This window comes from Triticum aestivum, chromosome 3D (genome assembly GCF_018294505.1).
Source record: "Triticum aestivum cultivar Chinese Spring chromosome 3D, IWGSC CS RefSeq v2.1, whole genome shotgun sequence".
In the NCBI taxonomy this organism is placed as follows: Eukaryota; Viridiplantae; Streptophyta; class Magnoliopsida; order Poales; family Poaceae; genus Triticum; species Triticum aestivum.
Window position 1 is genome coordinate 150,049,520 of NC_057802.1, and position 23,315 is coordinate 150,072,834.

The window sequence follows — 23,315 nt, forward strand, 5'->3', positions numbered from 1 at the left end:
TGTCTCGGAGTGCATGTTTGCTTCTCCTCTTCGTCACGTGGATCATGCTCACTGTTTTAACCTCTGGTGGGAATTTTTTCTGTCCCCCAGTGCTTTGCTGCCGAGGCTCGTCCTTGTCTTCACTTGGTGTCTCCCTCCCCTTGTGTTCGGCGTTTAGCTTACCGGCCTGCTTGAAGACCCGGCATTCTCTGTGGGTGTGATTTGCAGGTTTATCGGGGGTGCCATGAATCTGACATAGTTTGTCTAGAATCTTGTTTAGGCTGGACGGTCCATCTCTGCTACCTTTGAAAGGCTTTTTCCGCTGACCCGGTCGAGAGCCCCTGAATCCGGCATTTACCGTCGTGTTATCTGGGCTGTCTTCTTTATTTCGACGCTTGCTTTTACTGCGTCGTGGTTTTCCATTGCCATCCCTGACTTCGGATGTGCCTGGGTCGCTGGTGCTACTACGGGCTAGCCATCTATCTTCGCCCGCACAAAAGCGGGTCATGAGGCTTGTCGGAGCTGCCATTGTTCTCAGTTTTTCTTGGCCGAGGTGTTTGGCGAGCCATTCGTCTCGGACGCTGTGTTTGAAAGCTGCTAAGGCTTCGGCGTCCGGGCAGTCGACGATTTGGTTCTTCTTAGTGAGAAATCTATTCCAAAGCTTTCGGACTGACTCTCCGGGCTGTTGAATTATATGACTTAAATCGTCTGCATCCGGAGGTCGGACATAGGTCCCTTGAAAATTAGCCCGAAAAGCATCCTCAAGCTCCTCCCAACTTCCAATTGAGTTTTCAGGGAGGCTTTTCAGCCAGTGCCGAGCTGGTCCTTTCAGCTTGAGGGGCAAGTACTTGATGGCGTGGAGATCGTCTCCGCGAGCCATATGGATATGGAGGATAAAGTCCTCAATCCAGACCCCAGGGTATGTGGTTCCGTCGTATGCCTCTATGTTCACTGGCTTGAATCCTTCTGGGAATTCGTGGTCCAGCACCTCATCGGTGAAACATAGGGGGTGTGCGGCACCCCTGTATTTGGATGTGTCGTGGCGTTCTGACGGTTGTAGTGTTCGGTTTTGGTTGTGCGCTGGAGAGCGTTTCCTTGATCCGTAGATGGATCTGGTCGCGCCGGTCTTCTGATGCAAGTCCTCACGTGAAGCGTGTGCTGACTTATGTGCAGCCTTGTTAGCCGCTCTATCGCGGCCACAAGGTGGTTGATCCGACCGGTCAGCCGTTTTATTTTTCAGCTGTATGGGCTCCAAGGCCTCATCATCAAATTCAGGCAAAAACTTGCGCTTTGGATAGCTCTTTGTGTGGTAACTACCACCATACTTTTCTTCATTGTCGAGCACTTTGTTCCATCTACTGTTGAGCGAATTCTGCGCGGCCTTAAGCCTTTGCTTCTGCTTCTTCAGACTCCTCGTGGTGGCAATAAGCCTTCTGCGGAGGTTCTCTTGTTCCAAGTGCCTTTCCGGGATGATGTGTGCATCTTCGTCCGGACTGTTTTCCTCTCCGGAGGGAGGTTGATGAGCTTTATCCTCGGTGTCACCGTGTTCGGACAGCGGATCCGTACTATGTTCGCCGTTAGCTGGTTCATCCTGCTCTGCCGCTGGGTCAATGTGGTCGTCGTTTCCTCTGGAGTCAACTGGGGTGTTATTTTCTCTTGCGCTGTTATCGCTGTTTTTGCCGGGCGGGATTTGGAGCGGCGCCTACGCCGACGCTTTGTTTGCTTCTCGAGGGAGCTATCCTTCGCTGCATCCTTCCATTCCTCGTCATTGTTTTCTTTGGGTGTATCCACCATGTATATGTCATGTGATGAAGTGGCTGTCCAGTGCCCTGTGGGCGATGGTTCCTGTTCCTCTCCTGCATCGTTGTCCATGCCGTCGATGTCTTTGGAGTCAAAATCGAGCATGTCGGTTAAATCGTCGACAGTGGCTACTAAGTGGGTGGTGGGTGGGGAGCGAATTTCTTCGTCGTCCGCATCCCATTCTAGCCGGACATAGTTCGGCCAAGGTTCTCCTGACAAGGAGAGGGACCTTAATGAATTTAGCACGTCGCCGAAAGGTGAGTGCTGAAAGATATCCGCGGAGATAAACTCCATGATCGGCGCCCAATCAGATTCGATGGGCACAGACACAAGCAGCTCGGAGTCCGTGGCCGGGGACGAATCCAATGATTCGGCAACATGGGTCTTGTGGGGGGTGAAGTCAGTATTCGGCTCTATCGCCACTGAGAGTGCGGCTTTCGTGGCGGGGTCTATCCACCTGTCCTCCGATGGCGCAATTTGTTCCAGATTAAGGGCCGGAGTAGTTGCAGGCGTGATCTCCCGAACACTGTCCGACGGCATAGCTAAATCATGCTCGTCATGATCGTGCGACGCACCTGACATGGGCTCGAATCCGCCGAAGATCAAGTCTCCGCGGATGTCGGCAGTGTAGTTCAAGTTTCCAAATATGACCTGATGGCCAGGGGCGTAGCTTTCGATCTGCTCCAGATGGCCAAGCGAATTGGCCCGCAGTACGAAGCCGCCGAATATGAAGATCTGTCCAGGGAGGGAAACCTCACCCTGGATCGCATCGTTGCCGATGATCGAAGGAGCCGTCAAGCCTTATGGTGACGGCACAATGGAACTCTCAATGAAAGCACCAATGTCGGTGTCAAAACCGGCGGATCTCGGGTAGGGGTCCCGAACTGTGCGTCTAAGGAGGATGGTAACAGGAGGCGGGGGACACGATGTTTACCCAGGTTCGGGCCCTCTCGATGGAGGTAATACCCTACTTCCTGCTTGACTAATCTTGATGATATGAGTATTACAAGAGTTGATCTACCACGAGATCATAGAGGCTAAACCCTAGAAGCTAGCCTATGGTATGATTGTTGTTGTCCTACGGACTAAACCCTTCCGGTTTATATAGACACCGGAGGGGGTTAGGGTTACACAGAGTCGGTTACAAGGGAGGAGATCTACATATCCGTATTGCCAAGCTTGCCTTCCACGCCAAGGAGAGTCCCCTCCGGACACGGGTCGAAGTCTTCAATCTTGTATCTTCATAGTCCAACAGTCCGGCCAAAGGATATAGTCCGGCTGTGCGAGGAACCCCCAATCCAGGACTCCCTCAGGGACTGCCTGCTCCCTCCTCCATGCGGCCGGCTGTGCTGCCGCGCAGGCCTCACCACCCCACCGTACTCCCATCGCTGGCCTAGCCATCCCTCTACTCACCCACACCTGCTGTTATTCTCCGATGACGGCAGACGAACCAGTAAACCCTCATACAGTCGTACTCCCCTCCGCATGGGAAACAACTGCCGAGTCTTCCCTGCCTCCGTGTCGTTCCCTTCCTAGGCCTCGCCGTCGTCCACCGCCTTGGTGCTCTCGGCGTGGCCTGGTCAACGTGGTCAATGACCGACATGCATCTGAAGTGAACTATCCGTGGAGAGGCCGACAGCTGGGTCCATGGCCGCACGCAAGGAAATGCCTCCTTATTACGCGCAAAATAATGATTCCTCCACCTGACATCAGGGACCCACCGAAAGGGCCTCTATATTTCGCGAAAAAAATGTTACTGCCGCAGATAGCTCGGACCCACCAGCTATATCTTCGCACGCAAGGAAGTGCCTCCTTATTACGCACAAAAAAAGAATACTCCCCCTGTTAGCTGGGACCCAGTATAGTGGTAGGCTGACTTGTGGGCCTACTAAGTTGACGGGGACGGAGGGCTTTGTCAACTTAGTCAATATGCATGATTCTAGCTCCAGTGACCATACGATGTCCATCCAACGGCCGTAGTGCTTCTTCAACCTCTGGTCTTCTTGCTCCAGCTGCCCAAACCAGCGCCGGTCGTGCTTCGTGCTCCTGCCTCCCATGGCCGGCTGCGATGCGGCGGAGGCCTCACCACCCCCTAATACTCCCACCGCTGGCCAGGCCATCCCTCTACTCACCCACACCCCCTGTTATTCTGCGGCGACGACAGCCTCACACCGCAGCGAACCAGTGAACCCTCGTACTCCTCTATGTGTGGGCATCCACTGCCGCATCTTCCCCGGCTCCGCGTCGTCCCCTTCCTAGGCCTTGCCGTCGTCCACCGCCCTGGTGCTCTCAGCGCGGCATGGTCAACATGGTCAAGGAACGGCTTCCATTGGACGTGGACTGTACGTGGAGAGGCTGACAGCTGGGTCCATGGCCGCAGCAAGGAAGTGCCTCCTTATTACGTGCAAAATAATTATTCCTCCACCTGACAGTGGGGACCCACCGGACGGGCCACCGTATTTCGCGAAAAAAACGTTTCCCCCTGACTGCTGGGACCCACCAGCTACATCGTCGCACGCAAGGAAGTGCCTGACAGTCGGGACCCACCTGGTCGAAGCGTACGTAGCGTTGTCATTCTGGCGGTGCGTGTACGTACATACTGGTCGATGTAGAGGTGCGCACGTGTCGTAGTAGAGGCGCGCACGTAGCATGTACACGTATGTACAGCGGCCAGGGTGCAAGAAAGTAAATACGGCCATGTACGTACATACGGGCGGGGTCTCGAACGCCTACTCACGCGTACGTACGGCCAGGGCTCGTGTACATGGCTGGGTTGGAATGGAGAAACAGCGTCGTCGTCGTGTTGATGGGGAGGCAACGGAATCCGTCGTGTTCATCGGGAGGAAATGGAACGCGTGGGAGCCAATCGGCTTGGACGGAACAGCCGATGGAAACAAGGCCTGGCGTACCGCAGAACGAAGGAAACGGCCTTGTGTTCGACCGGCCACATTCGAAACGGGATCCTGTTCATCAGGAGGGGTCTGGCGTACCGCTAAACGGAGGAAATTGACCTCCTACGGTTGAAACGGGGGTCATGTTGATCGGGAGGGGTGTGGCGTACCGCAAAACGGAGGAAACAGACTTTTGTTGGAGCGCTACGATCGAAACGGGGGTCCTGTTCATCGGGAGGGGTGTGGCGTACCGCAAAACGGGACTCCACGGGATACTGTTCATCACCACCGTCCACCCCCTCCAGCCTCCACGGGCTACTGTTCATCCACCGTCGACCTCCTCCAGCCTCCACCTGCGATTGTTCACCCACGGGCTCCTGTTCATCCAGCCTCCACCGCGCGCTACTCCACCGGCTACTGTTCAACCAGCCCTCTTCACGGGCTCCTGTTCAACCACCCCTCCACGGGCTACTGTTCATCCAGCCCTCCACTGTCTACTGTTCATCCTCCCCTCCACGGGGTGGTGCTGTTCATCCTGCCCTCCACGGGGTCCTGTTCATCCAGCCCCAACCGGCTCGAAAGATCGGGGTCCAGTTCATCCAGAGGCAATGCCACAGGGTCCTGTTCATCCACCCCCACCAGGAACTGTTCATCCAACGCCCCCCAGCAACGCTCACTGTTCATCCAGAGGCAGCATCGATCGGCTTCAATTAGCAGCTGTAGCGAAGGAATTGCTCGATCGGGTTCAGTTAACAGCCATCGATCGATCGCCCGGGTTCAGTAACGCGTAGCCTGCAGTGCAATCGCTCGGGTTCAGTTAGAGCCCAACGCCTCGCACCCACGTGCGTGCGTGTACGAGAGAAACGCGCATCGCTTGGCCCCGACCACCCACCGTAACCGGGAACACCCTGATATTTTCCTCGCCCTTGCTTCTACCACGGTTTTTTCCGTCATGGACGGCCCAAAGAATGTCATGCAGCTGCGTCTCCGGCCCGCCCAGGATGAAAAGCTCATTTTCTGTCATGATTTTTTGTCATAGAAGTAGGACCCCACCACATATATGATGATACCGTGTTTTGTCACAATTATTGTCATAGAGGTGTCATAAGTATGACAGAAAATATTTTCGTTCGGCCCAAAATGTCACGGATGTGTCTTTTTTTTGTGGTGCAGGAATTGAAATTCAGGGGGGCGACGGACCTCTAGCTAAGGTGAAATAGTATATGAGGAGAAACCTTGTGCATCGCGAGTTACTAGGAACATGTAGTATCAAGAAGAAGCGGTCAACTAGTGTCTTCTGTGGGATGAATACCGTGCAAGAAGACACGTAAGATTTGCACGAATAAGGGAAGAGGAGTACCATTTCTTGTTGCCGGTGTGGTCGCCTCCACATGGACAAATTGTTGATTGTGTTGCCATGGCCGTATGTCGGCGGAGGGGAAGCAGATCCGAGGCGGCGAAGGACGGCGTAGGAGGAACAGCTCCGGTGCGGTGGAGGGTGGCGAAGTTGGAGCGGCAGCGGTGAGGCGCAGGACGGCGTGGTTGAACTGGCTCGGGTACGGACGGCTCGGCCTCGGCTTCAACTACTAGCCGTGGAGGGCGTTCCGGTTGAGGTTGTGGTGGACGACGACGTCGAGGTATCAGCTCCGTCGTGATGGAGGAGGGCAGCGGTTGATGGGTGGAATGGGGTGGCCGACGGAGGACGTCGGGGTTTCGCGGGTGGTGGAGAGGTAGTTTTTGCACCCACGGAGTACGAATGGGGAATCGGACAGGTGGGCGGGGGGAGGGGGAGAACCATGTTTCGGTCTGGGACGCGCTTGTTTTTGGCTTTTTTGAACAGAAGACGGGATGCGCTTGTTTGAAATTTGGGGAAAGTACAAACTTTGCCCCCCTCTTAAATTTGGGACCTACCGCGGGTCAGGGTTAGGACGGTAATCCCAGGTGTCCCAAATAGTGGGCGGGAGCGATTTCGGCCGCGCGCATCTGTGCTTAGGCGGCCATTGTGTATGAATGTTTTTCGGAGGCGGTTGCATGGCGTCTACATGAAGCTTGATACGTCTCCGTCGTATCTACTTTTCCAAACACTTTTGCCCTTGTTTTGGACTCTAACTTGCATGATTTGAATGGAACTAACCCGGACTGACGCTGTTTTCAGCAGAATTGCCATGGTGTTATTTATGTGCAGAAACAAAAGTTCTCGGAATGACCTGAAACTCCACGGAGCTTATTTTTGTAAAATATTAAAAATATTGGCAAAAGAATCAAGGTCAGGGGGCCCACACCCTGGGCACGAGGGTGGGGGCGCGCCCTTCCCCCCTGGGCGCGCCCCCTGCCTCGTGGGCCCCCTGGTGCTCCACTGACCTCAACTCCAACTCCATATATTCATGTTCGGGGAGAAAAAAATCAGAGAGAAGGATTCATCGCATTTTACGATACAGAGCCGCCGCCAAGCCCTAAACTCTCTCGGGAGGGCTGATCTGGAGTCCATTCGGGGCTCCGGAGAGGGGAATCCGTCGCCGTCGTCATCATCAACCATCCTCCATCACCAATTTCATGATGCTCACCGCCGTGTGTGAGTAATTCCATCGTAGGCTTGCTGGACGGTGATGGGTTGGATGAGATTTATCATGTGATCGAGTTAGTTTTGTTAGGGTTTGATCCCTAGTATCCACTATGTTCTGAGATTGATGTTTCTATGACTTTGCTATGCTTAATGCTTGTCACTAGGGCCCGAGTGCCATGATTTCAGATCTGAACCTATTATGTTTTCATGAATATATGTGAGTTCTTGATCCTATCTTGCAAGTCTATAGTCACCTACTATGTGTTATGATCCGGCAACCCCGAAGTGACAATAATCGGGACCACTCCCGGTGACGACCGTAGTTTGAGGAGTTCATGTATTCACTATGTGTTAATGCTTTGGTCCGGTACTCTATTAAAAGGAGGCCTTAATATCCCTTAGTTTCCGCTAGGACCCCGCTGCCATGGGAGGGTAGGACAAAAGATGTCATGCAAGTTCTTTTCCATAAGCACGTATGACTATATTCGGAATACATGCCTACATTACATTGATGAATTGGAGCTAGTTCTGTGTCACCCTATGTTATGGCTGTTACATGATGAACCACATCCGGCATAATTCTCCATCACCGATCCAATGCCTACGTGCTTTTCACATATTGTTCTTCGCTTATTTAGTTTTCCGCTTCTACTGTTACAATCACTACAAAACCCAAAAATATTACTTTTGCTACCGTTACCGTTACTTCCATACTACTTCGCTACCAAATACTTTGCTGTAGATACTAAGTTATCCAGGTGTGGTTGAATTGACAACTCAACTGCTAATACTTGAGAATATTCTTTGGCTCCCCTTGTGTCGAATCAATAAATTTGGGTTGAATACTCTACCCTCAAAAACTGCTGCGATCCCCTATACTTGTGGGTTATCAAGACTATTTTCTGGCGCCGTTGCCGGGGAGCATAGCTCTATTCTTTGAGTCACTTGAGATTTATATCTGCTGGTCATTATGAGGAACTTGAAAGACGAGAAAACAAAAATTTATCCCTCAACTACGAGGGGAGGTAAGGAACTGCCATCTAGCTCTGCACTTGATTCACCTTCTGTTTTGAGTAAGCTTGCGACACCTAAACCTGCTTCTGCTATTAATTCTGATATGTCGCATGTTATTGATGATGCCACTTCTGCTATGCATGATACTTATGATGAAACTACTTCTATGCTTGATACTACTGTGCCACTTGGTGAATTTCTTGATGAACAACTTGCTAGGGCTAGAGAGAATGAAATTATTGAAACTGATAATATTGATGAAAGTGATGATGAAGGCTCTCCTAATAAATATGAATTGCCTATTGTGCCTGAGGGCTATGTTATCGATGAAGAAACTGCTAGAGACTTTCTTGCTTGCAATGATAGAAGTGATCTTAAGAAATTATTAGCTAAGCTTAAACAAAAAAACTCTGAATGCTAGAATGAAATATGATCCTGCTAATGCTACTTCACCTATCTTTGTTACTGATAAGGATTTTGAATTCTCTATTGATCCTGATATAATTACTTTGCTTGAGTCGGATCCTTTCTATGGCTATGAACCTAAAACTGTTGTGGCACATCTTACTAAATTAAATGATATAGCCACCCTGTTCACTAATGATGAGAGAACTCGCTACTTTTATGTCCTTAAAATATTTCCGTTCTCATTAAAGGGTGATGCTAAGATATGGTTTAATTCTCTTGATCCTGGTTGTGTGCGTAGTCCCCAAGATATGATTTATTACTTCTCTGCTAAATATTTCCCTGCTCATAAGAAACAAGCTGCTTTAAGGGAAATATATAATTTTGTGCAAATTGAAGAAGAGAGTCTCCCTCAAGCTTGGGGAGGCTTCTCCAATTACTTAATGCTTTGCCTGATCATCCTCTTAAGAAAAATGAAATACTTGATATCTTTTATAATGGACTAACCGATGCTTCCAGAGACCACCTGGATAGTTGTGCTGGTTCTGTTTTTAGGGAAAGAACACCAGATGAAGCTGAAATTCTATTGAATAATATGTTGACCAATGAAAATAATTGGACGCTTCCTGAGCCAACTCCTGAGCCTATTCCTAAACCAACTCTGAAGAAAAGGGGTGTTCTATTTCTCAGTCCTGAAGATATGCAAGAGGCAAAGAAATCTATGAAAGAAAAGGGTATTAAAGCTGAAGAAGTTAAGAATTTACCTCCTATTGAAGAAATACATGGTCTTAATTTACCGCCTGTTGAAGAAATATATGATCTTAATTCATCACCTATTGAAGAAACTCATGGTCTTAATAACCCGACACAGGTAGTAAAGGTAAATCCTCTCTATAGATATGATACAGCTGAAATTCCTCATTATAAGTCTGCTAGCCAATGCTTAGATGAGTTTGATAATTTTATTGTCAAACAAGAAAACTTCAATGCTTATGTTGGTAGATAATTGAAACACAATTCTGATATGCTTGAACACTTGAGTGATTATATGTCTAGAGTTAAAGGTGAACTTAAACTCATTAGTAAACATGCTTTTATGGTCACCACTCAAGTAGAACAAGTACTTAAAGCTCAGAATGATTTGCTCAATGAATTGAATAGTAAGAATAATGACTATGCTGTTAGAGTGGCTACTAGAACGGGTAAAATGACTCAGGAACCTTTGTATCCTGAAGGCCATCCTAAGAGAATTGAGCAGGATTCTTAGAGAAATAATATAGATGCACCTAGTCCTTCTAAGAAGAAGAAAAAGAAAAATGATAGGACTTTGCATGCTTCTAGTGAACCTTTTGCCGAAACACCTGAGAATCCAAATGATATTTCTATTTATGATGCTGAAACACAATCTGGTAATGAACATGAACCTAGTGATAATGTTAATGATGATGTTCATGTTGATGCTCAACCTAGCAATGATAATGATGTAGAATTGAACCTGATGTTGATCTTGATAACCCACAATCAAAGAATCAACGTTATGATAAGAGAGACTTTGTTGCTAGGAAACACGGTAAAGAAAGAGAACCATGGGTTCAGAAACCCATGCCTTTTCCTCCCAAACCATCCAAGAAAAAGGATGATGAGGATTTTGAGCACTTTGCTGAAATGATTAGACCTATCTTTTTGCGTATGCGATTAACTGATATGCTCGAAATGAATCCTTAAGCTAAGTATATGAAAGATATTTTTACAAATTAAAGAAAGATACCGGAAGCTGAAATTTCCACCATGCTTGCTAATTACACTTTTAAGGGTGGAATACCTAAGAAACTAGGAGATCCAGGAGTACCAACTATACCATGCCTTATGTGATCTTGGAGCCGGTGTTATTGTTATGCCTCTCTCTTTATATCGTAGACTTGACTTGAATAAGTTGACACCTAATGAAATATCTTTGCAAATGGCTGATAAATCAACTGCTATACCTGTCGGTATTTTTGAGGATGTGCCTGTTGTGGTTGCAAACGTTACTATTTTAACAGACTTTGTTATTCTTGATATTCTCAAGGACAATAGTATGTCTATTATTCTTGGAAGACCCTTTTTGAATACTGCAGGGGCTGTTATTGATTGCAACAAAGGCAATGTCACTTTTCATGTTAATGGTAATGAGCATACGGTACACTTTCCAAGGAAACAACCTCAAGTTCACAGTATAAACTCTATTGGAAAAATTCCATCGATTATTTTTGAAGGTTTTGAATTTCCTCTTCCTACTGTCAAAAAGAGATATGATATTCTTATTATTGGGGATGTGCATATCCCCATTGAGGTAACATAGTGTTATTCGAAATTTCTCCGGTTCCATGTTATTCGGAATGAGTTTGTTAACAAGACTTGATCAACCTTGTTAGTGGATTCCTTTTGATGAGCATGAGATGGAGGAAGTTAGAAGGCACAACCTTTTGTACCCTTCTTTTACTTTCTGTTATTTAGTTGAAATAAAGTAAAATTAGTATTTTCTATCAGTTTTTCTGATTTATCCGTGCAATATAAAAATACCTTGAAAATAAAAGTTCTCCAAATGCCCCGAAATTGAAATATGATTTTTTTCCTGGAATATTTGAGAATATCTGGCACTGAGAACACAGCAGGGGTGCAAGCACCTGGGCACGAGGGTCCAGGGCGCGCCCCCCTGCCTCGTGTGCCCACGGTGGCTACCAACCCACTTATTCCTGCACCCACACACTTCTTCTTCCTCCCAAAAAAATCACCATCCAGCTCAAGCACGAGTTCTAGCTCATTTTGCTGCGATTTTCGATCTCCTTGCACAAAGCACCTCTCACAAAACTGCTTTGGGGGATTGTTCCTTGGTATGTGAATCCTCCATTGGTCCAATTAGTTTTTGTTCTAGTGCTTTATTCATTGCAAATTTGTGCTGCCTAGGTGACCATGTTCTTGAGCTTGCATGTCAAATTTATATGGTTCCAAGTAGTTCTAATGCATGATATAGGCTCTAGGCACTTGTAGGAGTAGTTGCTATCAATTTTGTTGAGCTTGGTTCACTTTTATTTGAAGTTACTAAAAATTTCAGAAATTTTCAGAAAATGATGAAGAGATTTTTGAGGGGCTCATCGAGCCAAAGTTCGAAGGAAAAGTAAAGTGAAGAAGAAGAGAGGCCCAAATATAATCTGCCTCGTACCGCGGAGGTTCGGCCGTGTGAATGGCCTTGCGATGATTTCTTGAGAGCAGCCGGGATTTATGATGATTTTTATGAGTTGGCTAAGAATGCAGGCCTCACCGACTTCCTCCGCGACCAACGCGAACAGTATCTCTTACTCACCAATACCTTTGTGCAAAATTTCCATTTCCATTCTAGGAGGTCACCACCTATGGTGGATTTTTATTTATATGATGAGTATAAGGAGATGACCCTTTGTGAATTCTGTAGAGTTTGCAAGTTACCTTTTCCTGGTATCATAGAGGAACCACATAGTAACAATGTGGAGGGGTTTATTGATACAATTGCTGTAGGGGAAACGAGGAAGGTTTCCGATGCACGAATCACTAGCATACACTTACCTGTTCTACGTTACTTTGCTATATTTGCTAGTAGATGCTTAATTGGTCGCGGAAATTGTGGAAACTTGAGTGTCCCTGATATTATTATTTTGTTTGATGCCTTGTTTCGAGATGACACATTTAGTATGGGCGCTATTGTTGCAAAGTGGTTAAATCTTAACCATACTAAGGGCCCCATCTTGGGAGGTATCTTCGCCTCGCGCCTCGCTGCACATTTTAACATACCTATTAGATATTATGAGAAAGAAGAAAAACTGCTGCCTTCTGTTTATCTAGATTATAAGAGTATGGTAGCACATGATTTTATTGTTAAGAATAGGGAAAGGGCGCTTAAATACAAACTGATATTTGATAAGAGTCACCCTGAGATTATTACCTTGCCTGCTCCTTCCTTGTTTGATTTATCTGGAGGCAAGTACCTCGTTCTGCTGGCGGCTATCCATGCCTGGTGGAACCCTACATCAGCTACAGAGCCAGAGCTGGAACCACAATTTGGTCCTCCACAACAGTCTAATTACCAGTGGGATCCGGAGGCAATTCGAGGCTTCTTCTCAGTACGACCCCAACTATAGCTTTGGATATCCGCCAGGCCAGTCGTGGCCATAGACCAACTTAGGCCAAAAGCCTAAGCTTGGGGGAGTACGTATTTCCCACCGACATTACATTTATGTTTACACACTCATTGCTAGTTGTCGGTGCTCGTACTCTTTCACTATACTATCCATGCTAGTTTATTTTCCTTTTTATGCGTTCTTCTTGTGTGTTTGAAAAACCTTAACAAAACTAAAAAAATTAGTAATATCTTTTAGCTAGTTTACCTTTCTTGCTATAGTAGTAATAATTAAAAGAGAACCCAAAAAATATTTCTTGTTCTTATTTTGCTTGTTGGGAACTTTCCCGTGTAAATAGTTTTTCTTTCTTTTCTTTTCTTTGGGGGTCGATAGGAGAAGACCATAATGAAATTGTTGAAGTGGCTCTTATATGCATTATTGTTGATTTAACCAAGAGCCCATATTGCCTTGTCTTCTCCTGTTTATTGAATGCTCGCAGATTCTAGCTTAGTCCAATGCACGTGCACTATTATTATTATTCACATCGTTCGGTCGTGCAAGTGAAAGGCAATTATGACGATATATGATGGACTGATTGAGATGGGAGAAGCTGGTATGAACTCGACCTCTCTTTTTTGTAAATATGATTAGTTCATCGTTCCTGATTCAACCTATTATGAATAAACATGTTTGCAATGACAATTAGAGATTATAGTTGCTTATGCCATGCTTAATTAGCTAGGAGTTTATAATGGTTTACCTTGCGTGCCAACATGCTATTAAAATGGTTGTGATGTGATATGATAGGGTGGTATCCTCCTTTGAATGATTTAAGTGACTTGACTTGGCAGATGTTCACGCATGTAGTTGAAACAAATCAACATAGCCTTCATGATATTTATGTTCATGGTGGATTATATCATACTCATTCTTGCACTCAATGTTTATTAATTTTAATGCATGTTCATGACTGTTGTCACTCTCTAGTTGGTCGCTTCCTAGTCTTTTTCTAGCCTTCACTTGTACTAAGCAGGAATACTGCTTGTGCATCCAATTCCTTAAACCCCAAAGTTATGCCATATGAGTCCACTACACCTTCCTATATGCGGTATCTACCTACCGTTCCAAGTAAATTTGTATGTGCCAAACTCCAAACCTTCAAATGAAATTCTGTTTTGTATGCTCGAATAGCTCATGTATCAACTAGGGTTGTCCTTATCTTCCATGCTAGGTGGGTTATTCTCAAGAGGAGTGGACTCCGCTCCTCACTCATGAGAAAATGGCTGGTCACCGGGATGCCCAGTCCCATGCTTTATGCAAATTAAATCAAAATAATTGCAAACAAAACTCCCCCGGGACTGTTGTTAGTTGGAGGCACTCGTTGTCTCGAGCAAGCCATGGATTGATGCTTGTTGGTGGAGGGGGAGTATAAAATTTACCATTTTGTTTGGGAACCGCCTATAATGTGTGTAGCATGGAAGATATCGCCATCTCTTGGTTGTTATTTTGACAATGAAAGTATGTCGCTCAAAATATTATTTATACTCTGCTTTAAAACCGAGATCTGGCACCTCTACAAATCCCTGCTTCCCTCTGCGAAGGGCCTACCTATTTACTTTTATGTTGAGTCATCACCCTCTTATTAAAAAGCACCAGCTGGAGAGCACCACTGCCATTCGCATCCATTACTATTAATTTATATTGGGTATGACTATGATTGGATCTCTTTTACCATGAATTACAATGTCTAGTCAGTCCTTGATCTTTAAAGGTGATCTGCATTTATGTTTTGCGGTCTCAGAAAGGGCTAGCGAGATACCATCTTGTTATATCATATCATGATTGTTTTGAGAAAGTGTTGTCACTAGTTGATTATGCCATTGATATGAGTAAACATGAGACCTAAGAGTTATTGTGAATATGGTTAGTTTATAATCTTTAATGAAAACTTGAATGCTGGCTTTACATATTTACAACAACAAGAGCAAACAGAGTTTGTAAAAGTTTTTTTCTTTATCACTTTCAGTTTATCAACTGAATTGCTTGAGGACAAGCAAAGGTTTAAGCTTGGGGGAGTTGATACGTCTCCGTCGTATCTACTTTTCCAAACACTTTTGCCCTTGTTTTGGACTCTAACTTGCATGATTTGAATGGAACTAACCCGGACTGACACTGTTTTCAGCAGAATTGCCATGGTGTTATTTATGTGCAGAAACAAAAGTTCTCGGAATGACCTGAAACTCCACGGAGCTTATTTTTGGAAAATATTAAAAATATTGGTGAAAGAATCAAGGTCAGGGGGCCCACACCCTGGGCACGAGGGTGGGGGTGCGCCCCCTGCCTCGTGGGGCCCATGGTGCTCCACCGACCTCAACTCCAACTCCATATATTCGTGTTCGGGGAGAAAAAATCAGAGAGAAGGATTCATCGCGTTTTACGATACGGAGCCGCCGCCAAGCCCTAAACTCTCTCAGGAGGGCTGATCTGGAGTCCGTTTGAGGCTCCGGAGAGCGGAATCCATCGCCGTCGTCATGATCAACCATCCTCCATCACCAATTTCATTATGCTCACCGCCGTGTGTGAGTAATTCCATCATAGGCTTGCTGGACGGTGATGGGTTGGATGAGATTTATCATGTAATCGAGTTAGTTTTGTTAGGGTTTGATCCCTAGTATCCACTATGTTCTGAGATTGATGTTGCTATGACTTTGCTATGCTTAATGCTTGTCACTAGGGCCCGAGTGCCATGATTTCAGATCTGAACCTATTATGTTTTCATGAATATATGTGAGTTCTTGATCCTATCTTGCAAGTCTATAGTCACCTACTATGTGTTATGATCCGGCAACCCCGAAGTGACAATAATCGGGACCACTCCAGGTGATGACCGTTGTTTGAGGAGTTCATGTATTCACTATGTGTTAATGCTTTGGTCCGGTACTCTATTAAAAGGAGGCCTTAATATCCCTTAGTTTCCTCTAGGACCCCGCTGCCACGGGAGGGTAGGACAAAAGATGTCATGCAAGTTCTTTTCCATAAGCACGTATGACTATATTCGGAATACATGCCTACGTTACATTGATGAATTGGAGCTAGTTCTGTGTCACCCTATGTTATGACTGTTACATGATGAACCACATCCGGCATAATTCTCCATCACCGATCCAATGCCTATGAGCTTTTCACATATTGTTCTTCGCTTATTTAGTTTTCCGCTGCTACTGTTACAATCACTACAAAACCCAAAAATATTACTTTTGCTACCATTACCGTTACTTCCATACTACTTCGCTACCAAATACTTTGCTGCAGATACTAAGTTATCTAGGTGTGGTAGAATTGACAACTCAACTGCTAATACTTGAGAATATTCTTTGGCTCCCCTTGTGTCGAATCAATAAATTTGGGTTGAATACTCTACCCTCAAAAACTGTTGTGATCCCCTATACTTGTGGGTTATCAAAGCTACAAACCTACCCCGGTTTAGAACTTTGGACGTCGGGCCGGTAGGTTTCACGGGTCGGATTTATTAGAAAAGTAATTTCCTTGTACTACCAAACATAAGTCTCATGCGGTTTCGGGCGAGTAGAGGCTCTTTTGGCGCTTCGTTCGAAATTTTGAAACACAAGAATTCACATTTAGAGTACTCTTGAACTTTGAGGATTGACCTAAATAGACAACATTAAATTTGACCTTGTATGTTTGAAAACCTCATTAAATTATCTGCTTCTTTTTGAAATTTTGACACTTGAAAATCCTGTAACAACGATTATTTTGGAATGGAGGAGCTAAATTAGAATCTATTTTGTACACGACTACATATGCTATTATGTACAAAATCAGAGCAAAGATTGGTGCCCCCATAATTTAGGTATGATTTGCAAATGCCATGATATCAAATTCAAATAATTGAATGGACTTCATGTTGAATTCGATTTTTTTAAACCACCTTAAGTTGAATTCAAATCTATGCTAGTTCATAGGTAGCTATTTATAATGTTCATTGTGTAACTTTTGTATGTATAATGTGCTTTACACACACAACATGAACTATACTCACGTTTATATCCGCTTGCTAAAGCGATGCATTGTCTGGAGTTCAAAATACTAACTATGTGGATCAATTGTGTCGAATAATAACATAGACATGCTCAAATTCAATAGAATCTAGATGTCTGATGGATCAATGACCGTTCCTTATGCGAATTGCAAATATCATGATCCCATCCTAATATTTGGATACAATTTATATCTTTAATCAATGTGTACAGCAGTCTTGTACGTGTAGTTTCACTCTCCATCAGTGGTCTCTCACACATGCTCACACACTCTCTCCCGACGTGTCTTTCTCGCACACATGCTCTCAATATAACCCTTCCTCCCTCTCGTAACCATTTACGACTGTTTTCACTAACCTTTATCACAAGCACTCTTCCTCTCTCAAGCATACACACGCACAATCCCCATCGACCCTTTCTATATACATAGACCTGCCTACGTGTCTCCTGTATACACATTATCTTTAGGCATGTCTCTCACGCATTGTCTCACACCTCTCTTCCTAATCGACGAGTATGATTCTAGCAGAGCATTCTGTAGGATGCCCCTTAAAGTTAGGTTGGATGAATAGTAATATCAGAGATAAAGGGGTTACCTTAGTCCGAGAACCTAGGGTTACAAATCCTAGCCGACTTTGTCAGTGGACATAGAGTCCTTCACAATTATGCTATCTTTGTCTTGTACGACTAGTCATCCATGGGTCTCCCTAAATGCGTCACGGGCCGACCAATGTGGCACAGGACGGAACCGAACGAAGGGCCTCACCTCGACCCACGGGACCTCACGCGGTGACACACCCTCTGCCCCCACATCTCGTTATCTTCTCACACCCACACATACCAACACAGACACCACACACACAAAAATATTCTCCTGGTGCCTCTATCCACTCCCCCCTTGCATATACACACTCAAGGGAATCTCTCGCCGTGACGTCATATTCGTCTCTCTCTCTCTAGACCACTCTCATTTCTCGTGCTATCTCTCCCACGCCCCCCTGTCGGCCCCTCTATCCATGCCTCTGTCTCGAATACGTAATACACACACATACGTCTCTAGGCCCTGCCAAATGCATCAACTACAGATTCACACATGTTACATCACGTACCCCATTGATCTAAAAAGCCCTCTCTTCACGTTTATTTCGCATACAACATTCCTTTTGAATAAAGTGTGGCCAAAAAAATATTTTAGAATTTCTACATATATACAACATTACGAAGTTATATGGAGGAGTATGAACGCTTGCATTGCATGGTGCCCACAATGATATTTATTCCGCACTGTGAATTTGTATATTTTTATACTATATATAAAGTTAGTCATAATAAAGAGAAACGAAGAGCATCTCTCTCTCTCCATCGCATACCCCCCCTCTATGCCCCTTTCACGTACGCACACAAACTATCTCCAGGTCCTCTAAAAGTAAGCCCCCGGCACATTCACGCATGTTTCATCTTTCTCTCGCGACATATATAGTGATGATCATTGTATTTGAAGCGAAAGCACGATACGTACATTGGACTTCAGAATCCACTCATTACGGTCACCATTTACGTTTTGTGGTTATTATACAGTCACGGTCTCAGCGTACAACTCTGTATTTGCTCAAGACATGACTAGTTGACCAGTTAAATGCTCCACGTGGCACCTCTAGTGTTGCATCACATTATGTCACTACCATCGGGCCCACCTGTCGGCCTGTATCTAATCTACATCTACACTCTTATAAAATACTAGCAAGATGCCCATGCGTTGCACGGAACATCAAGATGCATTTGTATGAGTAGTTTATCTTGTGGGAGAAAAGCATGAACAAGGGAAGGCCTTACTTGCAAGTGTGGAGAGGGGTGTGGGTATCTTTTTGCAAAATTGCCATAGTTTCCTTCCTATCCGTCAGATATAGATCGGACGGCCTATATTGCAGGATGGTAGGCACACGATCATCACCGACTATGCTTTTTATAAGAGTAGGGATAAAATACACTCTTATAAAAATAGAGTTGGTGATGATGGTGTGCCTGCCATCCTGCAATATAGGCCGTCCGATTTATATCTGACGGATAGGAAAGAAACTATGACAATTTTGCAAAAAGGTACCCACACACCTCTCCACATTTGCAAATAAGGCCTTCCCTCGTTCATCCTTTTCTCTCACAAGATAAACTAGTCATACAAACGCATCTTGATGTTACGTGCAACGCACAGGCATCTTGCTAGTAAGAATGAAAACAAACGACAAAAAAATATTGGACGGTGGTTCGAAGTCATGACCGCGGGCACAGCGGACAAGGTGGCCTTGTATTGGTATGCTGAGCCGTCTGTTTTAACACACAGGAGCTGGTGTAGTGATTATACACACATGCACGCATGCATGCACACGAACTGCATGCACGCAACACTCACATGAACACATGCACCCACGCATGCACGCAACACTCACACGTACACACGCAGCCACGCACGCACGCAACACTCACACGCACACACGCACGCATGCATGCACACACCAGTACAGCACACGACCAACACACACTCTCACGCTCAAGTGCTCAACCTACACGTGCATGCGCACACATCAGGCCCTGACAGACACATACACAACCAGGTGATTCCCGCGCACGGGGTGGAGTCTTGTTGCGCCAGCGTAAATTTGTGTTTATCTAACCTTTTCCCTATGCGAACTGACAGGTGGGACCCACAAGGAACGTGGTCAATTTAACTAGTCAACATGGTGCCACGCAGACTATTTGGCCGGTCAACAGAGTGCAATCCGATGCTGAACCGTGAGCAAGTGACCGTATAATCACCGCAAAACGTATATAGTGACCGTAATCAGCTTATTCTGAAGTTCGGTGAACGTATTACGCTTTTCTCTCTGTAGGCCCTCCAAAACTACATCTCTACACGTTCTCGCATGTTACATCTAACAACTATGCAATACAGCACTACTACTACACTCTAACACATTAAATCATATGTGTTTTTAGTTTTACTAGATATCATATTGTTACTTAATTATTCAGTTTGCATACATTAAAATTGCCTTTGAAATGTATGGCCAGTATCATATACCGTGCGGGAAAAATCCCGCCCTTTCCTGTTTAATCGGGTTTGTATCGATGGATCGTGCGAAACAGCAAAACTATAGTACTATATACAGTACAAGTGATAGTTCACTAGGCCGTCGTGTCATGTACTCCTCCATCGTAAGAGTGGAGCGCTCGCTTTCATAAATCTTCTAGTCCCTTTCACCGACATGTGGAGCATCAAGCTACCGGGTCCACGTGCCATACCGGAATACAGTGCAGAGCAACCGGGGTGAAGCACCCAGTCATGGCGCCGGCGTAGTAATGAGCAATGAGGCGTCAAATCACAAAGCTGCACCTTTCCCGCAGTTAAGTTGGAGGGACGAAGTAATACTGCTAAAAAAGAAGTTGGAGGGACAAAGCAACCATCATTTCACTCGTTGCTGAATCCGCTTCTCCCTCATCTTCTTCAAGTTAACCACGTGTTGCTTCTGCCGTTGTTCTGCCTCATGTGGGAAGCGAATCGGCTTGGTAAAGCACTGACACATGGGACCGCATGTTAGCAAACTGCCAGGACAACGTCCTCTAAAAATAAGAAACCTCCCCCGCCATCCGCGCGGCAAAATCACCTCCTTTTTACTAATCTTGATTCTATAATTTTTTAGATCAATATAATTGAGATTTGTATAGATAGCACACAGGAGCAAAACCAAGTGGTATGGTTAAGGGCATCCACAATGTGTAGCCAAATGTGAGAATAGCTTTTGGCATCGTGGGAACCATTGTGGACGGTGTTGCTAAAGCCAAAAGGATGGAACCGAAGCTCCCTGATTGATTGATTGATTGAAGGAATAGAAAAATGCAACATCTCTCCTCTTTCTCCCGTCCTTGAACGCATGTATAGTATAGAGGACAGAGTCTACTCCCGTGTCCCTTCTATCACAAATCACAAAGCAGTGAGGCGTCAAATCACAAAGCACGGAAGAAGCAACCATCATTTCACTCTTTGCTGACTCCACTTCTCCATCGTCTTCTTCGAGAAACCATCTCACCGCACTAAGCTGGACGGACGACGCTATTGTGTACGAGTAGTACTAGTACATTTACGCGTGCTTTGGTTCAACGGACTTCCTGGATGCAAGTAAGGCGGTTGTCACGGCTTGCAGGTGGCACTTGCGAACGACTTACCGTGGTCTCCCTCAATGGTGTTCTCCGCCGAACGCACTTCGCCAAACCACAACGTTCGAGATATCGTCGACGTCACCGCAATGGGGAAGGAAGTCAAATATAGTTACCACCTCCATTTTTTGTACACAAGGCCAGTATATCAAAATTACAATTTGCAAAAGGCCACTAACACTAATCGAGGCAAAATTGATGGGGTTTGCCTCGTACTAGCAACCAAGGACATTAATATCCCCCGCATGCATGCGGAAGTGAGAAGGTTGGTTTGCATGGCGCTGCATTAATTAAGCGATGAGGAGTGAGATGGTTAGCTCTTTGGGCTTTGCAGAAAAAAATACGCATTAATTGACACGTTAAACAAGGATTTGTATCGATTAATCCCGCGAAGGAAAACCCCGCCTTTCTCTTTTAACACTAGTACTCCTAGTATGTAGTACTACGTACTTATCCTGTTTGGGTCTAGGCCTTGCATTGCCATACTTCGCCACACATTTTTGCCAAGCTTGCCTAAAGTTTTCAAAATGAAAAGGAGGTACACTTGTCGTGGTCGCACCGCACCCTCACACGGTCGCTCCTGCACGCCGCGGTCGCACCGCACCCTCACATGCACAGTCGCTCCTGCACGTCGCAAACCGAACCAAGGGAACGCACCCTCACTGACACATGCTGTCGCATGTGAACAAGCCAAACTCAGCCATCCTACCGCTGACACATAATTTTCGTTCATAGAGTATGTTTATCCAACTGCATGTTGGGGAGTATCCGTACGGCCCATGCGGTGGTCTGTTGGGGAAGAAGAAGAAGAAGAGGTGAGGAAGAAGGGTTAGGAGATGTAGGATATTCATCCAACCGCCTGAAATGGTAGACTGACCCAAGTCAGGCGACTTGCATAACAATATATGTTTTTACACAGCAAAAGATCCATAAAAACAACAACATAAAGAAAAACTATCACTGCTCACGGAATGAGACAGCCTTGTCGTCTTTGGCTGCCAGCGTGAACCAGCCGTAGCTGCCGACGTGTGTCTCCGCACCGTGGTTGTCCTCGGCCTCCAGATACTCGTTCACGCGGAGCGTGCAGGCGCTCTGCACGGACGAGAGCACCGCCCGGTTCAAGTCGAGGACGTCCGGTTCCGCCTGCAGGAGGGCCTCGATGGCAGCGGCATCCGCGTCGAGTCGAGCCTCCGCCGCCTAGTTCAAGTCCAGGACGTCCGATTCCGCCTGCAGGAGGGCCTTGATGAGAGCGGCATCCGCGCGCTCCACGTTGAGTTGAGCCTCTGCCGCCCGGTTCAAGTCCAGGACATCCGGTTCCGCCTGCAGGAGGGCCTTGATGGCAGCGGCATCCGCGCGCTCCGCCTCAAGTTGAGCCTTCGGCGCCCGATTCACATCCACGACATCCAGTTCCGCCTGCCGGAGAGCCTCGATGGCAGCGGCATGCACGCACTCCGCGTTGAGTTGAGCCTCTGCCTCCCGGTCCTCCTTCAGTATCACCAGCTTGAACCGCTGGTCCGCCTGCACCATGGGGGACTCGGACGCCGGCACGAAGTCGACGTCCATCGTCTCATACCCATCGGGGGCCTTCTGCGCCGCGACCTCCGCCATGAACATTGGATCGACTTCCTCCTCCTCGTAGCTTGGCTCCAGAACTCGGGGATTGGCCCACCACAAAGCGATCTTGGTAACGGAGGTCTCTGGCGCCGACCGCCGCCGCAATTTTTGCGCAGTGCTCCGGCATCAGCATCTTGTAGTACGTGACCTTGCGGCGCACCATGGCTTTCCGGCGAACCAGGGGACGCTTGATGCGGGCTAGGGGATCGAAAGGTGGGGGAAGGGGATGGAGATTAGGTGTGGTTTTAGGGCAGTGGCTGGCGTAGGCCGAGCAGCGAAGGTTCTGGTGTGAATAGTGGTTCCGGTGACGACCGGTCAATCGGTTTTGACTGTACATCGCTCTTGTCGCGTTCGCGTTGCATCCCGGCACGCTGGACCCTCCACGTTGCTCACCGAATGGAACGTGCTTCGTCTTGCGTTTTTGCTCGCTTGTGGGACCGCGGTTGAGAGCAAACCGATGTCCCTCCCCCTCCCCGCCCGCGTCATTTTATGCGGAGTAAATAAAAACAGAGGGAGTATACTACGGATGGGGATCCCCTGACGTGGCCGAACCCATTGAGTAACTGACATGCGGGGCCTAGCAAGCATGGGCTCCGCCAGTAAGTGACCGAAAGGGAGGGTAAGGTAGGGATACGTATGTGAAAGGAGC